The sequence below is a fragment of the Melitaea cinxia genome, chromosome 20 (assembly GCF_905220565.1).
Source record: "Melitaea cinxia chromosome 20, ilMelCinx1.1, whole genome shotgun sequence".
NCBI lineage: Eukaryota > Metazoa > Arthropoda > Insecta > Lepidoptera > Nymphalidae > Melitaea > Melitaea cinxia.
The window spans coordinates 1,645,215-1,667,184 of record NC_059413.1 but is presented as its reverse complement, the minus strand read 5'-3'; the positions used below and the strand labels follow the sequence as shown (position 1 = coordinate 1,667,184).

General features: G+C 35.1%; 1 protein-coding gene and 1 long non-coding RNA gene across 2 annotated transcripts in view; both read right to left on the bottom strand.

The window, feature by feature from the left end:
* The window catches only part of LOC123663574 (flotillin-2), a 324,503-nt gene that overhangs the window by 222,722 nt on the left and 79,811 nt on the right, over window positions 1-21,970 (bottom strand). The window lies entirely within an intron of this gene.
* LOC123663581 lies at window positions 10,548-21,775 on the bottom strand. Its single transcript, XR_006744684.1, has 3 exons — window positions 21,697-21,775; window positions 15,628-15,638; window positions 10,548-10,557 (listed from the first exon to the last, which is right to left on the bottom strand). It is a non-coding gene; the product is annotated as an uncharacterized LOC123663581 (long non-coding RNA).

Sequence of the window (21,970 nt, the reverse complement as noted above, 5' to 3'; positions counted from 1 at the left end):
GGTGCAACCCGAGCGGGTAACTCTACTTTCCTGCTGTGCCCTACCTCTTCCCCTAACTTTGACTATTTATATTAATCGATTTATTGAAAATCAATTAATATTACTATAAAAATCGATTATAAATAATCGATTATACGAAAATAATAATCGATTTAAAAGAAAACCGATTAATTTGAACATTCCACATATTAACGGGCAAGGAATAACATCATCAAAATACTTACATTTATTAAGTTCGCCACATTATTATTCCGCCGGGGAAATACCCTTGTTCTTGAAACATAATAGGTAAAAGGACACATTATCTACCTATCAAGACACGCATTGAGTTTGTATAAATTGAGTTTTATGCGAAGAAATGCGTCACTCGTGAATAACTTACAATGATATTTTTTTTTTATATTTTGTAACATAAACGACAAAGATAAAACGATTCGAATACGGTGATAATCAAAAGAGTTTGTAAGAAACGAGGTCCCTCTTATGCCTCTTAGGTTTATTTATTTTATGAATAAGAATGTTAATAAGTCTTCCATTCCTAAATAAGCAGTAATGCATGGAATTAAACAGCTCTTCTTCGACATAAGTCATTAAGTAAACAGTATAAGTATAATTTTCTTTGTCTGCCTATCTGGTTGTATTTATTTATTAATTTCTGAGATCTTATAAAAATAAGTGTGTGTCGGCTCGGACAAGCGACTGGACTCCTTTAGAACGGGTTTTGGAACTAAAATAATAAAACTCTAAAAACGATATACATATAATTATTAATTTAGTTATTATCTCATTACAGTTGCTGCTAATAGAAGCCGGTGATGCGGAACAGATGTTTATGGATGTTCCAATCCTGGCCACGATGTTACAATTCACGAACGCCAACTGGGACTATCAGACAGAACCTCAAGTAAGAACTAATAAACAAAAAAAATATAAAGTTGATAATTGTGCTTTCTCGCAAACGAAAGAAATTTCAATTTTTATCGACAATACAATGTAACATTCAGCCTGTAACATCCCACAGTTGGGCATAGGCCTTTTCCTCAATGTAGGAGAAGGATTGGAGCTTAATCCACCACGCTGCTCCACTGCGGGTTGGCGGATATGTACCCTACTATGAATAACGATCGCTATCAGGTATTTTTTGTGATGTGGTCCCATTTAAATTTAATCCAGATCTGACCTGATTTGAGTATTTTTTGAATTATCTCTAATTATTCTTGTATTACTTGTTACACCGGATGCAATTGACCGCCATTAAAAGTTCTAAAAAAGTCCGTGTCAACGTATACCTCTAATATTGACTCATTAAAATCTTTTTCATCTTAATCAAGTCTACTATCTGTACTAAAACACTATTTTCAAAGATGTTACAATTCCCGGTTCTTATCCAATTAAATATATTATTCATCTCAAATATTTCTTTTCGAACATAAATCTTACGTGACATGTTTGATTTTAACGAATATCTTAGAATATATCTTAGTTTTAAAATAAATCCGCAACAAAACAATGACGAAAGTGAAAAATGAAAATGTGATCCGACATTATTATTAGCCAGACATATAACTACTTTCGAATGAAAAATACTTCATCAACATGGCAATTTTATGAATACTAGTTAATGGTATCCCAGATGTCGAAATTCCGTCATAATTTTAAATTAAATTATAACTTTGAACATTAAACAAAAGAGTATATGCGTGTGTGTCAAATACATGGTAGTATGTGTAATGTTTTTTTTTTTTTATTGATTTACTGTATTTTTTATGCATAATTTTAAAAGAATTATGTGTGCATTCTGCACTCCTTCTCTATATAAATTATAAGTGTGCGAAATTTAACTGAGGTAGGGCACAGCAGGAATTTCCTGCTCAAAATATGGAGCAGCCCGACTGGGGGATCCAACTGTTGTTGTTACTTTTCGAGTTATATCTAATAGTGCGTTCGAACTAAGTTGAAATTCCGAATTTCCCATACAAAATGAAGTTTACGCGCGTTATTGCGAGACGGATTAAACAAAAATCGCACTAGGCACTCTGATAACAACTTTTTGAGTAATCTTTGATAATGCGTATTTACTTCACTATATTTTCGTCTCCCCACGTTGTATTACTTGTCGATGTAATTGAAGTCGGTTTTTTTCGTTTGCGAGCTTTGAATTATTTATGTTTTATCTCTCTTCTCGCGTGACGCTGAGCGTGACGTAAGCTATAGCAGTTCGAAATAATTCAGTGATGATAATTCAAATCATCTCGTAAAAACACGCAATTTTTCTTTATGACGTTACCACGTAAAACTATCGTCCGTAAACTGACATGTAATTTCAACACCTCTAATGATTAGCGATGTTACGTTATGAGGCGGCGGCTCCTTGAAAGCGTGCAATTATTTTTGTGTTGGATAGCCCATTTACCGAGGATGTCCATAGGCTATTTTTTCCTCAAATTTTCCTCAACGAAAGCGAAACCGAGGGCACAGGACAGAGTGACAGGACACAGTGGATATATACAATTATTTTCATTAAAATAATTACAGAAATATGCGCTTATATTTACATTACAAAAGACCAATTACATAAGCACGTAACATACAGGAAAACAAGATACTTAATACACGATAAGAATTGTAGAATATATATAATATATATTATCTATTAGTGGAACACATTTTATATACGGTTGTATTGTAATTTCTATTAACGGCCGCTCTGGTATAGTGGTGCGTGCGTGCTTTAAGCACCAATGGTTTGCGGCTCCTATTACCGCTCGGGATGGATATTTGGATTTGTACAATTAATTCTTTCCGGTTTAAATGTTCCTTGTCCCCACCTCCTCCCCCCCCTCCCTCGGGTAGCACATTAGGTCGTCGGTCCCGTTTGTTAATATAAATACCTGAGCGTCGCTAAACAAAAAAAAAGTGCGTGCGTACAAAGTAGGTACACGTGTCAGAAGTGACACTTCTTTGGAAAACTAATTTTTAAGTCTCGTTTATATTTATACAAATCGAAAGCTTTAGATTTCCGTTCCAGCGCCATCGACAGAAACGTTGCCGTTATATCCGTAAAAATTTTACCCTCACGCGCCTTAAGGAGTATCGCTTCAAAAAATAAAATAGACATTGTCAATATCTAATACATAAAAATCTCGTGTCCCAATATTTGTTAAAAAACTCCCCCGAATCGGCTTAACCCATTTTTTTTAGTGTATATTTGCTACATCTGAGAATATGTCGTACGCGACTTTTTATAACCTGTGGCGGTAATAGTGCCCCTATCCATTTTGCAGAAGAACGTTTACTGGATCAGTTAGTAATCCAAAAAAATCCCAGTGATAATAAAATTTGCTTAACGCGAACCACACTTGCTAGCTTCTACAGCATTCACAATTCGCTTTGTAAAGGATAAAATATCTAAAACCTATTAAACGGATACCATCGTCAAATCGCCACATATGACACAATCGTACAATATACAATCAACATCAGCACCTACTTATCGATTATCGTGTATAGATTAATCACAGTGATTCAAAATAACGCGTAACTATTTATTATGTTGTTCAGTTTAAACGACTTCACTCATAGACATTTATATTTTCTGCGCCACGGGTTTATTCATAGTACGATAGTTCAGTTACGGAACCCTAATTTCACGAATATGCCGACGTACCAAACTGATGGAATCTTCCCATGCACCTAGGCGACCACCCTACGAGTTTCCCACATTAGCCGATTTCCCCGTATTAGCCTTTCAATGTCCCATTGTTTTAATTTCTAATTTTATTAATTGTAACATTACTTTGATCACTCCTTAGTCCCACTTCGACTAAAGCAGTCATTAGTTATAAGATAATTTTTTTTTAATACAATGATAGGCTGGCGTTTTACCGCTATTTCACCTGATCATAAGTGAAAATGCGGATTAAGATGGAGCACGCTTACCTAGAAGTAACCTAGTTACTCGCGACTTAAAGATCCCCAGGTTATAATTTTCTGGAAACACAGACGCTGGTAGAGAGTTTAGCGCTTAGTGCGTATAAGGGGAATGTCAACCATATGACCATATAATTATTGTATTAATAAATAATTAATAATTATTTTGTCTTTTTTCAACCTCCAGACTGCTGCAAACGTACAGCGCACATTATTTAAAAACACATTTTGTGTTTGTTTTAAAATCTTAAAAAGCTTATTTGATTAAACTAATTTTTTAAATTTGATTTTGATTAAAACCTCAATAGGACCTCAGTGGGACCTCAGTAGGACCTAAGTAGAACCTCAGTAGCTTAGAATAGTACGAGTATATACTTCGTATAGGTACTCGACTACGATTCAGCCTGTAGCATCCAACTGCTGGGCGTGGGCCTCTTTCTCGATGTGGGAGGAGGGTCAGAGCTTAATCTACCACGATACTCCACCGTGGGTCGGTTGACATATACCCTATTGTGTAAGTAAGTAGCGATCGCTAATCGGTGTATATCATAACAATTGGGACCGATTGCTTAATGTGGTCTCCGAGGCACTAGAAAGATCCACAAAGACCGACATCTAAATTGGAAATGGGTTGTCTGGAAGAAATGGCTAATTAGCCATAAGTCCGCCCATTGTACTTCACTGCCTGTATGTATGTTTATGCTTTGTTTGTAATATATTTGTGGTGTACAATAAAGTATACAATAATAAATGAGTAGTAACGAGAGTAAATAATTATTATGGACGAAGAACTAAGCAATACATTAACACTACTAATATAAAATTAAACAGATTTTTTTTTCAAGAATTATTAAAAAAGAATCATCATTTCATCATCATCATTTCAGCCTATTACAGTCCACTGCTGGACATAGGCCTCCACAAGTTCGCGGCAAAAATGGAGTGAACTCATGTGTTTTGCCAATAGTCACCACGCTGGGCAGGCGGGTTGGTGACCGCAGGGCTGGCTTTGTCGCACCGAAGACGCTGTGTATTTCAAAGCCAGCAGTTGGATGGTTATCCCGCCATCGGTCGGCTTTTTAAGTTCCAAGGTGGTTGTGGAACCTTGTTATCCCTTAGTCGCCCCTTACGACACCCACGGGAAGAGAGGGGATGGCTAAATTCTTTAGTGCCGTAGCCACACAGCACTTAAGTGTTTATTACTAATTTAATCACAAGAATCGTGATTTTCTGTTGCACGAAACCTGCAATCAGCCAGCAGTTGGATGGTTATCCCGCTATCGATCGGTTTTTTAAATTCCAAGGTGGTAGTGGAACTGTTATCCCTTAGTCGCCTCTTACGACACCCACGGGAGAGAGAGGGCATATATTAATACGTGATGCAAAACCTTTGTCCCCCTTTTTACGAAAATTGCGCGGACGGCGAAGCATGAAATTCCGCACACTTATAGTTTATATAGAGAAGAAGTGCAGAATGCTAATATTTTTTTTAAAATTATGCATAAAAAATATACTAAACCAATAAAAAAAAAAAAACATTACACACACTACCATGTATTTGACACAGACATGCATATTGTACTCTTTTGTTGATTATCAGTCTGTAGTCAAATAAAAATTTTGAAAAATTTATAACTCACGTATAAATACTATGTTTGTAATTTTGTAAAGTGATAATTATTATAAATAAATAAATAAATTATCATACTTATTTAATGCGAATTATTCGCACGGGTGGGTATAGCTTGTAATGTATTATTCTGTATTGTCGTTTTTAAACATTTTATTTCATTGACAAACAAACTGAACAATCTATACTAAATAATTTTGTATATCTAATACTCACACGCTCAATTTTAGCCGAATTCGAAAAAGGAGGAGTACTCTTTGAGTAACGCGTATTTACTTGACTAATTTTCGTCTACCTATGTTGTCTACGTTGTACTTGTCGATATTAGAAAACACAATTATTTTGCACGTTGATCGAATCAAATAAAATACAGTCAAAACTGATTATTTAGCAGAACAAAAGTTAAAATACAATCACATGTAGCAAAAATGTTGGGTAATGAAAAATCAACGTGACTGGTATAAAAACGATACACTTGACAGTTTTTATAGCGCATGCGTCAGATGTAGTAATTTCATTTCGTTGATGACATCCATTTTTTTTTTGGGTTTTCCGAAAAACTTATTAAAAGGTTTTGTGTCATTAGTGACATGAGTTATTTTTATAAATGCCAGTTTGTGAGGACGGGTGAATGTATGGACGTTGCTTATTCAACGAAACTTGTCACGCACATAGCTAGAGATCTAGGATAAGACTTGGGTTCTTTTTGTTCCGATGTTTTCACGGAATCGGAAATTACGCGATTGAAACTGCGAAAAGCAACTAGTATAGAAATTAAAAAAAATGAGAATGGGTTGACGTTCTGTAAATGACGTTAGTTACTCTTTCACGAAAAAGCTACTGAACTGATCGTAATGAAATTGTGAACGTAGATAGCTGGAAAGCTAGAATTCAAGAGGGATCGAAAATTACTCGAGTAGAGCCGGGAGGCTCGGGTAATCGTATATTATGCTCATGTTTATGTAAGTTCTGACGAAAATAATGATATACGAAAAACCGTAACAAATGACTCGCTTTTTCTACACAATAATGACCCTTTATCCTACAACAAAAACAAGTACAAGCAAAAACTTGACGATCTCCAAAAGTCAAAAACATTGACAAAGAAAATATTCTACGTCGTTAATGCTTTTTGCTGCCAACGTAAAAACCTCGAGTTGAGACTGAAACAAATTTAAATGAGTAACTTACTTCATAGCTAAATAAATAATTCGAAAACGGCTAATACAGTACATATGTCCATCTTATTTTTTTTCCCACAAGCTATTACGTATTTTTACATTCGTCCCTTCGAGGGAACCGTATTAAGTTTCTTTATATGCACCTATCCATCGATAACACACGTCTTTAAATATCTAATATGAGTCTTTTATGTTTTGAAACTTTTGACTGTAGAAAATAAATTGAAAACTGAATTACTTACCGAGTTAGCTAAGTGCATTGATTTTTAAGTTGTTAAGTTTGTAAGTTCAATTCAGTTGTCCTTTTTAAAATGTTTAATTATTTTAAAGATGTTTAATAAAATTTTATAATAAACTAGTGGACCCGGCAGACGTTGTCCTGCCCGGAAAACAGCTACCAAATTTGATAGCTTACATAACGATAGCAGCGCCACCTACCGAGTCCAATTGAGATAAAAACCATATCTTCCAAGTTAGACAAAATTACAGACGCCTACAAAATTTGATAAAAATTGGTTCAGTAGTTTCAGAGTTACATACATTTAAAATTTTCACTGTTAACGCCCACTCCCGTAATCACAGCTTCACAATTTTCTGGCAATCATATTGCGCATATACTAAGTCGTTTTAATAATATATATGTATGCTGTGTGGCTACGGTACTAAAGGATATAGCCACCCCCTTTCTTCCCGTGGGTGTCGTAAGAGGCGACTAAGGGATAACACTGTTCCACTACTAGCTTGGACCTTAAAAAGCCGACCGATGGCGGGATAACCATCCAACTGCTGGCTTTGAAATATACAGGCCGAAGACGGGCAGCAGCGTCTTCGGTGCGACAAAGCCAGCTCTGCGGTCACCAACCCGCCTGTCCAGCGTGGTGACTATGGGCACTACACCTGAATTCGCGCCATTTTTGGCGTGAACTTGTGAAGGTCTATATCCAACAGAGGACTGCGAAAGGCTGAACTGATATCTACGTAAGATTGCCGGTATAGGCTGGATGAGGATTGCGGAAAACCAGGATGTCTGGCGCGAACTTGGCGAGGCTTATGTCCATCGGTGGACTGTGAAAAGCTGCTGTGATAATGGTGATGATGATGAACTGGGACTGACGGCTTATTCTGTTCTACGAGACACGGTGGCGAGACCCACAAGGACAGACATACAAACTTAAAGAAATATTTGTACAATGGAGTGGGAATCGAACCCGCAAACCGTCGGTATTTTAAGCGACTACTCGCAGCACTACACCAGAGCGATTTTTGGCTTCGCATGGTCACCCACCACCATGGCGACAGCAACGACGCCGAAATATCGGAAGTTTCCAAATATTAATCGCGGTAAGTCACACAGAATCAAAACTGTTTATATTCATTACATCGGTAAGCAGCAGCCGAACCCATGAAATATCCGATTACGACATTTTCAGAATAAAAAATGGCCGATGTGTTATTCTTGATCTATCGTTTATGTTATTCTTGATGTATGACTGGTTCATTAAAAAAATTTCAACAATGAACACATCCATAAATCCGCATACATTGGAATTTGAATTGTCTGTTTATAATATTAAAATAACCGCTTCTTACTAAATATACGGTACATAGACCAAAATACCATTTTTTATCATTTTTGTCGGTCTGTCTGTTTGTTCCAGCTAATCTCTGAAACGGCTGGACCAATTTTGACGGAACTTTCACTGGCAGATAGCTGATGTAATTTTTTTTTATATTTATTTTATAACTAAACAATAACTTTTTTTTTTAAATTGATGATGAATAAAATGTTTTGAAACGAAGACGATGACAATTTATCTCTTGGCGTTCGATTAGTCTTACATTTCTCACAGCTCGTATTTAGTAGTCATACTTATCGATTCTTAAAGACGAATACAATATGATATTGAACTATTTATTACGTTGCTAAACGTGCAGACATTTGGATTCAACTCACGAAACGTCGAAGGCGACTCTGGGGCCATCTGATGTAACTGCCAGGAGTTTAAATTCCATTCGAACGATACCAACGTCGGAAATAAGGAAAATTTACACAAATCGCAGCTCGAGATAAGAATATCAACTTCATTATCTAAACAATAGCGTTTTAGCTCCATGCCCTATCTGTTACAGCTAAAAGATATAAATCTGTTGGTTAGTCTCGAGATTTTTTTTTGTTTTACAATAAAAAAAAGTGCATGCGTACAAAGTACATCATGTCAGAAGTGAAACTTCTATAAGCTGCGGTAATCGCTTACCATCAGGTGAGCCGTACGTTTGTTTGCCGACCTAGTGATATAATAATTGTATTTGCTCGCAAACGAAAAAAACCGACTTCAATTACATCGACAAGTAATACAACGTGGGGAGACGAAAATATAGTGAAGTAAATACGCGTTATCAAAGATTACTCAAAAAGTTGTTATCAGATCTCGATGAAATTTAAATATGACCACACGATAAACATCAAAATCGGTACATCCAGTAGAAAATTATGCGGTATAATACAAAGTAGATCGACGAAAAAATGGTCAAGTAAAAACGCATTATTAGGTATAACTCGAAAAGAAGTTGTTAATTCTCAAATAAATTTAAGTGGGACCAAATGACACACACCACCTTTCGATTAAAAGAAATTGTCGAAATCGGTCCACCTAGTGAAAAGTTCTGAAGTGACATACATTTAAAAAAAATACAGTCGAATTGAGAACCTCCTCCTTTTTTGGAAGTCGGTTAAAAAAGACAGTTATTTACGCACAATTGCATTCGCATTATTGGAGATAACCCAAAAAGTAATCGTTAGATCTCAATCAAATCTAAATGGGGTTACACTGCAAGGTGTAAAAAAGTGTAAATATATAAAAATATACAATATTTACAACTTTTTGTTTTAGTTGGTTTTAAAAAAAAAAGAGGAGGAGGTATTCAATTCAATTGTATTTTTTATATGTGTTACCTCATAACTTCTTACTGGGTGCACCGATTTTGATGATTCTTTTATTAATAAAAAGCTGGTGCTTGTAAAAAAAAATAAACGCTTCACACTCAACGGCCCCAGTAGGATTATCTCCTGTGTCGGGGGTCCGGAAACACACACAAACACAAGCACAAACGCCCAGACCACGACAAACATTTGTATGGCCAATACGAATTTCCGTCGTGAGCGAGGATAGAACCCACGACCGACGGCGCAACAACCAGTGCTGTGACCACTGCGCCAACGCGTCGTCACATATTGCTTATGTCTAAAAACATATTATTCGGTGCAGGATTATAGAATAGAATAGAATATATTTTATTGCACACCACTCGGAAAAAAAATTACATAAAACAGTTATTTACACATAGAAATATGCCGATTTGCCGATTCTACATCTACATTCCGAATTCTTCTACATTCCGAATCGGTATAGGATCACTTTGTTGTCCATCTGTCTGTCAAGACCCTTTTTCTCAGAAACGCGGGAAGGTATCAAGCTGGAATTCGTATTAAATACTCAGGTCTACTGTCACTTGGAGCTCCAAAGTAGAGTAAAATAAACTTCTAAACTAACGCAATTAAAAGATACAGCCGCTTACAGTGCAATTTGTCAACACTCGCAAGGGAATCAAAACCTACAGGGTACTTCCTGTGAACTCAGAATCTTGAAATTTGTTACGAAGCATCGTCTTATAGCACAAAAATAAATTAAAATTGCGAAAAACATAAATTTTTAGTTACATCATATAATAAAAATTTGTATGGAATCCTCAGTGCGCGATACCGACTCGAACTTGGCCGGGTTTCTTTTTCATAATAAGCTTGGTACATTATATTCTCTATACTAATATATAAAGTAGCCTGTTTGACGGCACTTATCTGATGATCTTCGGATGCAGAGTTTCTTAAGCTACTCGTAAAATATCCTTTCGTTCGCTTGCAATCATTTCTTCTATACTTTTAAATAATTAGAGGATTCTTGTTTTTTTTTTGTTTTTTTTTTTCGTTATTTTAGGTCAAGGTTTGTATAAAATAAAATTGAAAAAAAAAAAAACAAGAAAAAATATTTTAGGCAGTTCGCCAGGTCAGGTAGTTTTAGATAAATACTGCTATGATTTTCCAACCTCGTTCGTTTTAAATTTATTATAATCTTAACTAATATAATTCTATGCCCTATCCTATACCCAAAGGTTGTCTGGAAGAAATCGCTTTTTAGCGATAAGACCGCATTTGTACATCTTCCTCTAATTGTACTATTTTTGTTTGTATCTTTTTATGGTGTGCAATAAAGAATATTATTGTTATCGTTTAATTGGCTCACGCCATGTCCTGCATAGCGTTGCATGACGCGGAAAAATAAACAAGGACGATAGGTTTACTATGACACAAAGAAAGCGGATACTCGCGAAGATATAATTGTAATATGTCCATAAATTATTCTGAAGAGCAATTATCTACCTTCATACCACTTGAAGGCGTTGATCCATCAAGGCTTTAATGGAGTCAGGAATTTATACAATTTCGTACTTAAAGTTTTACGTTAAGAATTTAAACTTTTGAATGTCAAGATTTTTTTTTGTTTATGTTTTAGTTAAGATAAATTTATTTCAAGTTACATTGATAATACCAATGCAATAATAATTAGCAGATAAGTCAGGACACCTCCCTCTAAATAAGGATGTTCTAATACGTATAATCATTACACAATAGGTACATCAAGGTAATGAGCGGTCTAATATATCATTGGCCTTTCCGTTTCCAGAAGGCCGGATGCATGGGCATGCGTGGTGGACGTTGTTCTTGGCCGAGAGGTAAGGTAGTGGGGGGATCTTCCGTGCTACATTCTATGATGCATACACGCGGTAATCGGAGAGATTACGACAGATGGGCTGAAAACGGAAATGAGGGTAAATCACTTTTAAACCATTATAAAAATATGTAAATATGACTTTCTTCGTTCTTTTCTTTAAGGATTTTTCTTAAACGAAAACTTTATTGCATAATATATTTAAAGTTTCATACATTTTCAGGTTGGGATTACGAAAACGTGCTAAAATATTTCAAAAAATCTGAAAATATGCAAATTTTTGAGTTATATAATGACACGAAATATCATTCAACAAAAGGTCCAATGACCATACAAAGTCCTAATTGGAGAACACCGCTCTCTGATGCATTCTTGCAAGCCGGCTTAGAAACTGGAGGCAAGATTGTCGACTATAACGGGGAAAAGCAAATCGGTTATTCTTACATCCAATTCACTATGAAGAACGGTACCAGGATGAGTGCAAGTCGAGCATTTCTTCACCCAATAAAAAGTCGTAAAAATTTCCATATATTAAAGAACACTTTAGTCACGAAAATACTTATAGACCCGTGGAAAAAACAAGCTTACGGTGTAGAAGTTGAGAAAAATAATAAGAGATATCATATCAAAGCATCCCGAGAAGTAATTCTATCCGCAGGTGCTATTAATTCTCCTCAACTTTTAATGTTAAGTGGGATTGGACCTAAAGAGCATTTGACGCAGAAAAATATTACAACACTTGTAAATTTAAGGGTAGGATACAATCTTCAAGATCACTGGGCACTAGGTGGACTTACTTTTCTCATAAATAGTACTGACTCGCTAAGATTTGAAAATGTAGCGACAATGGATAATATTATTCAATATTTCACTCACCACACCGGACCTCTGTCAGCACCGACGGGTACGGAAGCTATAGCGTTTTTTGATACGACAGATGAAAGTAACGAAGACGGTTACCCCGATTTGGAACTACTCTTTGTCGGTGGGTCAATCGTTTCTCAGACTGCATACAAATATGTATTTTCTATTGAAGATGAAATATATGACACAGTTTATAGACCCATAAGTGACAAGCATACTTGGATGGTATTTCCAATGTTATTACTTCCTCAATCTAGAGGACGTATAAGTCTGAGAAGTAAAAATCCACACGATAAGCCTAGGATATACGCTAACTATTTTACAGATGGAGGTCACGATGAGAGAGTCATATTGTATGGAATAAGAAAAGCAATACAGCTGTCGAACACAAAAGCTTTTCAGAAATATGGAAGTAAATTACACGATATTCCAATACCGCAATGTGCACATTACAAATTTGATTCAGACCCTTACTGGATATGCGCAATGAAGACGATAACGAATACAATATATCACCACTGCTGCACAGCAAAAATGGGTCCTATTAGTGATCCGGAAGCTGTGGTGGATTCCCGTTTAAGGGTGCATGGTTTAAAAGGTCTAAGGGTGGTCGACGCAAGTATTATGCCCCATGTTCCAGCAGCTCACACTAATGCACCTACAATGATGATTGCTGAAAAAGCCGCTGATCTAATTAAGGATGATTGGGGAGTAATAGTCCGGATAAAGTAATTATAAAAGTCACAAGCATAGCAACATCTTTTAGTCTATTAACATTAAATACGATTGCTATTCATTAGAGCAATTGTACGCTAAGTTTTATTTCATTATGGTATGTTATACGTTTTCGTCAAATACCTGAGTAGTCTAAGTAGTTAATATAATTCTTTTAAAGTATTTGGTAGTTCTGTTTCATTAAGTTACTTCATTAATTGAATATAATTATTTATTGATTTATGATTTAAATTAATAAAAAATATAGAACTTTACCACGAGAAGGAAAAGATATTTTTTTGTTTTGATTAAATGATTGCTAGATTTTTAGGTTAATTTAATCCCAAAAATCTGGTAAGTTAAATAAAACGAGTAGAACACCAAATACAGAAATACGTACAACTTAGAACCACCAGTATTTTCTAACTAACACACTTTTTAATAATGTCTAAGTAATCTTTTATCCATATAAATCGTTCTCTGTGATTTACACCCACATTTTATGTATGACTATGTCACATTAACGATATAATAATGACCACATTTACTACTTACCTACTTTTTTATAATCGCCATTTTATAGATCTTTTAATGATCTAAATAAAATTATGAAATACCACAATGAGCGAAATAGTTCTCATAAAATGAAGACAAAAATGTAAAACTTTACTTGTCCCTAAAAGTTTTGTTGTTTTTTTTTATACAACTAGGTCGGCAAACAAGCGTACGGTCCACCTGATGGTACCTAAATGTTTACGGTAGCTTATAGATGTCTGCAATACCAGAAGCATCGCAAATGAGTTGCCGACCCTATCCCAAACCTTCCCCAGAAGCTCTGACCACCTTATTTACCACAGGAACGCACGAAACGCATATTATTGATACTATATTTTATTATATAAATCATTAAACATGTGAAATAATATTTTCATAAGTATGAAACCTTTTTTAATGTGTTCTTTGGGATTTCCCATGTGTAATTCCTCAGGGTGAAACCTACCAGTAAACTGACCTTGCATTCGAAATTTTTTATTCATTATTAATCCTCTTTACGAAGATAAATATTGGAAAGTCGTGTATCTAGCAACGCAAAAGATTTTAGTAGTATATACATCAGTCAGTCGGTCTGTTCAACCTATCGCAGTCCACTGCTGGACAAAGGCCTCCCCAGACATCCCGGTTTTCCGCAGTCCTCATCCAGCCTCCACTGGCAATCTTTCGTATATCGTCAGTCCAGCACCCGGAGGATGTACATATAATACTTTGATATAATAAACACTTACTAAATCACTTCATGCAATAATAATTTAGAAGCCTTTTTAACCGATAGCTAATAACGGTATCCGGCAGATAAAAGTTTAAACATATTTAGCGCTATTCACAATAAAATTTTATCTTTCGTATTGCCAACGTGTGAATAGCTATTTAATTTTAGTTTATTAGTTGAGGTAAAACAGCACTTTTTCACACACACAGCACTGACTTATCAGAAACGGACACAGCCCCAAAAAATATACATTTCTTATACACTGTTTAAAAGTACAATTGTCGGTGGATCATATATATTTTTTCATTTCCTCCACCGGATATTAGTAATTGACTAAATATTTAAATATGTATCCATAGTCAATAATGACCTTCAATCGTTCACGAATAGAAAACTAGAATAGGCAGTTGGAATCACAGCGACTGCTGAAGTGTGTTGTGCTTGTAAACGATAGGTGCCGTTGTACCGTGACGTCGAACAACAAAACAGTCAAGAGTTGAACTTGATCGTGACAGAGGGGTCACGGTGACGCTGTCGCAGTACAATCTTTATAAATATAGCTAGGAGTGAGTCGGCGTGCGTCGCTAGTACTGTCGGGATATCGTCCTGCGCGCTAGTCGCTAGTGTCAGTTGCCCGTCTGTTTGCTTGTCTCTGTTGTGGTACTTCGGCGCATGTTACTCCCACTGTGTAAGGATAGTAGCTGTATAAAAAGTGAGTAAATTAGCAACTATTTTATATATAATTTTATTCTATTTTATATATAAAGTAAAAAAATATGTATTTATTAAAAAAATATCAATTTCTCATTTATATATTATGTTTGTTAAAATTATAATTTAAAAAATATTTTCGATATAAATAAATTGAACGAAGAAAATCTTCTAAGCGTTCAAACTAAGTAATAATTTTTCAACAACTATCGTTTTTTGTCGATAATCGCTTGCATGTCACTTCACATATATATATATATATTTTTTTTTTTTTTTTTTTTAATAAATACTTATGGTAAATTATTGCTGATTGTGTGACTTAGAAGAACTGTCATGTTCTTTATACATTTTTTTTTTGTTATATTTATATCATAAACCATTCTATTAAAGTTTATCTCTGTACCTTATTCAAAATTTCACTAAAACAACTATTATGAAAAAAAAAGTCGCTAATTCTAAATTCCGCTTTTCATTATTATTGTATTATTATTGTATTCAAATACATTATTTGAATATATTTCTTTATAAAACAAACAATTGCACAACGTTAAAAAAAACTAAAAAATCCTATAAATAAACAACAAAAAATATGTGAGTAAATAATATAAATAATTACATAAAGCATTAAATACTCATCGCAGTGTTACCAAATTAGTGGAATATTATCAGCCAAAAGCCGCATATAGCGAGTTGTCATCATTAGCAAGTAAGATCTTGTTTAGGAATTATTGTGTTTGCTGGCAAACGAGAAAAAACTGACTTCAGTTACATCGACAAGTAATACAACGTAGGTAGATGAAAATATAGTCAAGAAATACGCATTATCAAAGATGACTCCAAAAGTTGTAGAGGAGAAGTGGCATGAAAGAGCCAGTTTACAAAACAGAGCAAATAAATATACTTTTAATGAAAGAAATAATGATATTTTTTTTGTCAAACTATTATTTATTTATTAAAGTTTGTCATTTCAAAAGAAAAAGCCTTAAAAACATTACACAAATCAGTGCTGTATTCATTTTAAAAAATGTGTCTTTTGGCTGTTACATAACTTTTCGGTATTGAAAGAGCCACCAAAAGTTATGAATGAGCCAGTCAGTATTATAAAGTTTAATTGTGAAAATTATGCACAATAATAATAATTATTGTCCTATAAAAAAAAGTGCTGTGTGGCTACGGCACTAAAGAATTTAGCCACCCCCTCTCTTCCCGTGGGTGTCGTAAGAGGCGACTAAGGGATAACAAGGTTCCACTACCACCTTGGAACTTAAGAAGCCGACCGATGGCGGGATAACCATCCAACTGCTGGCTTTGAAATACACAGGCCGAAGACGGGCAGCAGCGTCTTCGGTGCGACAAAGCCAGTACTGCGGTCACCAACCCGCCTGCCCAGCGTGGTGACTATGGGCAAAACACATGAGTTCATGTTATTTTTGGCGTAAACTTGTGGAGGCCTATGTCCAGCAGTGGACTGTAAAGGCAGTAATGAAGAAAAAAAAAAACAACAATTCTAACAAATTCTTCACTTACTACTTTAAAAATAATAATAATTCTATCAGTCATTTTAAGTCATTAATCTTAACATATTATTCAGTCATAACTATTATAATATTTATAATCTTAATATATTACAGGCGGATTATTTGTCATTAATAACACTCTCAAAAATTTAACAGACAAAAAAATAATATCTTCTATCAAAAACAACATCGTTAAATCTTTAACAACTTCAAAAAAATATTGCTCACTTTGAGCTTTAAAGTGTTAACTATGAATTTGTTAACTTTTAAGATTCAGACTTTTTAGGAACTTTAGAATATAATGTCATTTTATTAAAATCAGAAGCATGTCTTGCAAAAGAAGTTAATTTTCCCCTCAATGCCACAGGATTCGTGAGCCCAACCAGAAAAAACTTTAACTTAAACCAATCTTCATCACTGTTTTCATATGTTTTGTGACAAAGTACGCAATCATCACTATTTTTCTTTGTTTTGGAGTTTGTTTTTCTTCGAACAACCTTTTTTTTTTACTTCAGCCAATACGATAGAATCAGACGAATCAGAGTCACCTTGCAGTACGGAATTTTCTTGATTTATTATTCATTTTCTATTAAGGGTTTTTATGGACTGTTTTGTAGTCAGCTTCTTAATATTTTTTGTTTTCTTCGCATTATCCTCTTTCTCTTCTAATTTTTTTCTTTTCGGATGTGTCAGTTACGATGGAAGACGACATTTTTCTGTTATTGCTTGTCGTGTTTTGTCGTGGCCCCGCTTTAGAAAATGGTCTTATCATTTCCGGTGATATAATATGTTGCCTTGAAGTACTCGGCATCGCAACCGTAGGAGTAGAGGTTAAATGGAGAGATGATCTGATATTCTGGTCTATTACCTCATTTTCTACGTGAGCTTCAGGTGGTTTTGAAATTTCAAATGCAGAGTTATGAACAAGCCGGTTATGAAAGAGTCAGCTCTTTTACGACCCATACACCCGGCTCTTTCAAAACTTATTCTTATAAAATATATAACCTTCAAAATAATAACAATATCAAAACTTTTGCGACTCAGTTGTTATGCAGCTGCAAAGCCAAATATATCCACAAACTCAGTCTACAATCTATGTACCTATATTTTTTACAATAAAATATCAAAAAACAACTTAAATAAAGTAAAATACTTACTTTTTAGTGTCAAAAACTTTAACTCAATGCACTGGCGTCCGTTGATACCAGTGAACTGTCAAATGTTTGTAGAACTAACGAAATAATAGAAGTGGCTCTTTCAAAACCTGGCTCCTTCATGCCATTTCTCCCCTAATCAGATCTCGATGAAATTTAAACGTGACCACATGATAAACATCGGCTTTCGATTAAATAAAAAGTCCTCAAATTCGGTACACCCAGTAAAAAGTTATGTGGATTTTCGAAGGTTTCCCTCAATTTCTCTGGGATCCTATCATCAGATCCTGGTTTCCTTAACATGGTACACTTAGGATATCTCTTTTCCAACAAAAAGAATTATCAAAATCGGTTCATAAATGACGAAGTTATCCCCGAACATACATAAAATATATATATATACGGTCGAATTGAAAAGTATAAAATACTAGCTTTACTCCGCGTTTTCACGCGTGTTAATGAGAAAAAAATAGGCTATAGCCGTCATCGGTAAATGTCATCAATATAATGATTCTTGAGATTAGCACGCTTAAAAAAACAAATAAACAATCTTTTAAACTTCATAATATTAGTATAGATTGACCATTCGCGTTCCCATACCACTCCTTGATCTGAACCACGAGAATCCCATTCCTGAATTTCAAAAAAATAGCAATTTTTTGTATTGCAAATGTGGCAAAAAACTGTTTAGTCGGCTTGATGGCAGGCGGATACCGTGGCATTATGTAAGGTCGAGGTACTTCCTTACAACATACAAGGTACTTCCTCGGGTGCTCCAGATATTGAGCTGGATATTTCCTACAGTACCTCAGAAGAAAAGAGAGCCTGCTCAGAGAACTTCCGGTCTCAAGTAACTTGGACCTATCGTTGATGGTATCAATGATATAATCGGACTGTCGAACCGATGACCTTGACGTATACGTTTATGGTCACTCTTTAAAATACCTTTTTTACCAAAAAAAAAAACATAATGAATGAAATCGAAGCACGTCACGATGAATAACAAAAAAGTACGTATTTTGACGACCGATGTGGTGTAGTGGTGCGTGTGCCTAATCATCGGCGGTCGCGGGGTCGATTCCCACGCGGGATGTATATTTGTATTTGTACAATTATTTCTTTCCAGTTTGGATGTCTGTCCTTGTGGGTCCCCCACCGTGCCTTGGAGAGCACGCTAATCTGTTGGTTGTTATCATTGAGACAATTTTATTACTGTGAATAAAAGCTAGCAGTTCGTATACGGTTAACACTGCAACCGATGCGTGTGCATACGAACGTTTAACGTTTCGATTCCGATGAGAATCAAATTTAATATTAACTTTCAAATAAAGGATTTGAAAGCTCACTAATTAAATAGGGCACGATTACTTTTACGATTCCCGGTCGCGGTTGCTATCATGTACACCTGATAGCGATCGTTACTCATAGTAGGGAATATATCCGCCAACCCGCATTGGAGCAGCGTGATGGATTAAGCTCTGATCCTTCTCCTACAGGGGGAAAGAGGCCTATGCCCAGCTGTGGGATATTACAGGCTGAAGTCTCTACTTTAACGACTTATTACTAGAGAAAAAAAGGTACTAAAATGTTATAATATAGCCTATGTTCTTACTCGGAAAATGGACCATCTAACACAAAAAGATTTTTTCAATTCGAACGAGTAGTTCTTGAGATTTGATTGAAAAGTTTGATTCGTCGACCTACATTGTATTATACCGCATAACTTTTCACTGGGTATAACGATTTTGATGATTCTTATTTTAATTGAAAGATGATACTTGTTTTGTAGTTCCGTTTAAATTTGATCGATATATAATGAGTCACCAACGGTCACCAACCCGACTGCCCAGCGTGGTGACTATGGGCAACACACATGAGTTCATGCTATTTATGGCGCGAACTTATGGAGGCCTATGCCCGTTAGTGGACTGCGATAGGCTAATGTGTGATGTGATGATAATGAGAACTTTTTGAGTAATCTTTGATGATGACGCGTATTTAGGTGACGGTGCGTACTTTGTCGCGCCGCCATCTATCGGAATCCAGTAAAACTACTTCCGGTCGGACTATTGATCAAATGATGTTAGACGGCTAGATCTACTATAACGTAGTGAGCTATATTATCCACTAGAGGGGAGTAGCAGTTTATTCTTTGTAAATAATTTTGATGATTCTTGTGTTAATCGAAAGCTGATGCTTATCTTGTGGTTCCTTTTAAATCTGATCGAGACCACTACTTTTTGAGTAATCTTTGATAACGCGGATTTACTTACGTTGCGGTCTACTTATGTTGTACGAGTATTACTTGTCGATGTAATTGAAGTCAATTTTTTTTTTCAATGGCACCCAAACACAATTATATATATTGAAAATTTACTGTTATGTCGGGTCGATCGAACCCGAGACCAGTGCATCCAGTCTGATGGTGACCACTGCGCTAACGCGTTAGTAAAAAAAATACATCGTTCTACTTTATACGGTCATGAATCGAAACTAGCGCATATATAATTAAATATATATGATTTGAAAGAGGGTCAAGCACGAGAGAGATTCATGTATCAAGGCCGGACGATGCACCGGCGCAGGTGGCCACGCGGATAGAGCAATGCACGCACGTCCGTGATACTATTATTTATTGATTTATTTACAGACACACTAACAGCATAACAAACAGAAATGACAATCAGTTAATCTATATAACATTAAGATAGCGAGCATGCCAATTACATCTATGTACATCGCTCATAATCGATCATGTTAAAAAAAAATTGTGAGTCCACGTTACATACTCAAGCGCAGTAATATAAGAGAAAAATTAGTAATTATTATTTAAAAAACTATAATAATAAACTTAACAAGTTTTGCAAGCTTAAAAAAAGGTACTCATAATATTTATAAATAAATATACGTTCACGCTTCAGCCTGTCGTATCCCACAGCTGGGTATAAGCCTCCTTCCCCATGTAGAAGGATCAGAGCTTAATCCACCACGCTGCTCCAATGCAGGGTGGCGAATAGATTCCCTACTATGAGTAACGATCGCTATCAGATGCACAAGAAAGGACCGACAGCTTAACGTGTTCTCCGAGGCACGGTTAAGTAAGATATTCAAGATCAAAACTCTAAAAACTACATCAAAATTCCCGCAGCCGCTTTAACGAGATAACATATACAGACAAAAATTCTATAAACATGTATTTTACCTTTTATTACTCTTAAAAAATGAACTACAAATGTAATGGGGTCAAACATTAAGATAAAAGCAAGCTAAAGTAAGTTGTTAGCAAGCTAACATAGCAGCAATGTTACCAACCCTATTGTTTTAACAGTAGATTTGCTGTTTCTACATTGATGCCTCTGTTTTCTGTTTCATTCATAATTTTTACTGTTTTTCAATTAATGTTCAGCGTTATCTATTACACTATGTAATATGTTTTGATGACTACTAAATAATAATACACAATGATACCGGACGGCGGTATTTACTCTTGTCGGGGATTCGAGGAAATTTCTCGACCAGTCTTATATGATTGACATTCATATTTTATACACGGGGAAATCATGTAGAAACTTTGTTCAAAATTTCCCAAAAACTATTTTTCGGATATTTTAAAACATTTCAAGCATTCACAAATGTTAAACCGTTCTGTGAATTGTGTGTATTGCTGAAGAAACTTTTGTGCTTACTTGCAGCGCCACCGTGTAAAGATTATTTCCTGCTATAAATATTGTGAAAACTTAATTACGCATCAAAATATCGATCGTAAGGTCACACACATTAAATTTTCAAATGAGTAGCAAACGGTTAAATTCGAAATAAGTGATTGGTATTCATTTGAAGGCACAAAAAGGCACATAAATAAATTTAACAACAATATATATGATTTTAAGAAAATAGTAAAGATGAGGCAATTGATCCTCAATGAAAGTGGAAAATAATGTTACTTTAACAATGTATGTGAGTCCTGATAACTAATAAAAGTAGATAATTATTTTAATTATACGAGGTAAGTATGAAATCTGCTTTTTTTACTTTACCTACTGTTTTCTTCTGTTTTTTTTATTGGTGAGCTGCCGTTTTTTAGTTTCTTGAGGTTGGCAACACAGCATAGCAATCAATTTTAATAACACTTACAAACGACTTCACTGAACTGGATCATTATTATTATTATTTTTCGTTATTGTGAGAACAGAATTTTTATTTAAAAAAATGGAAAAT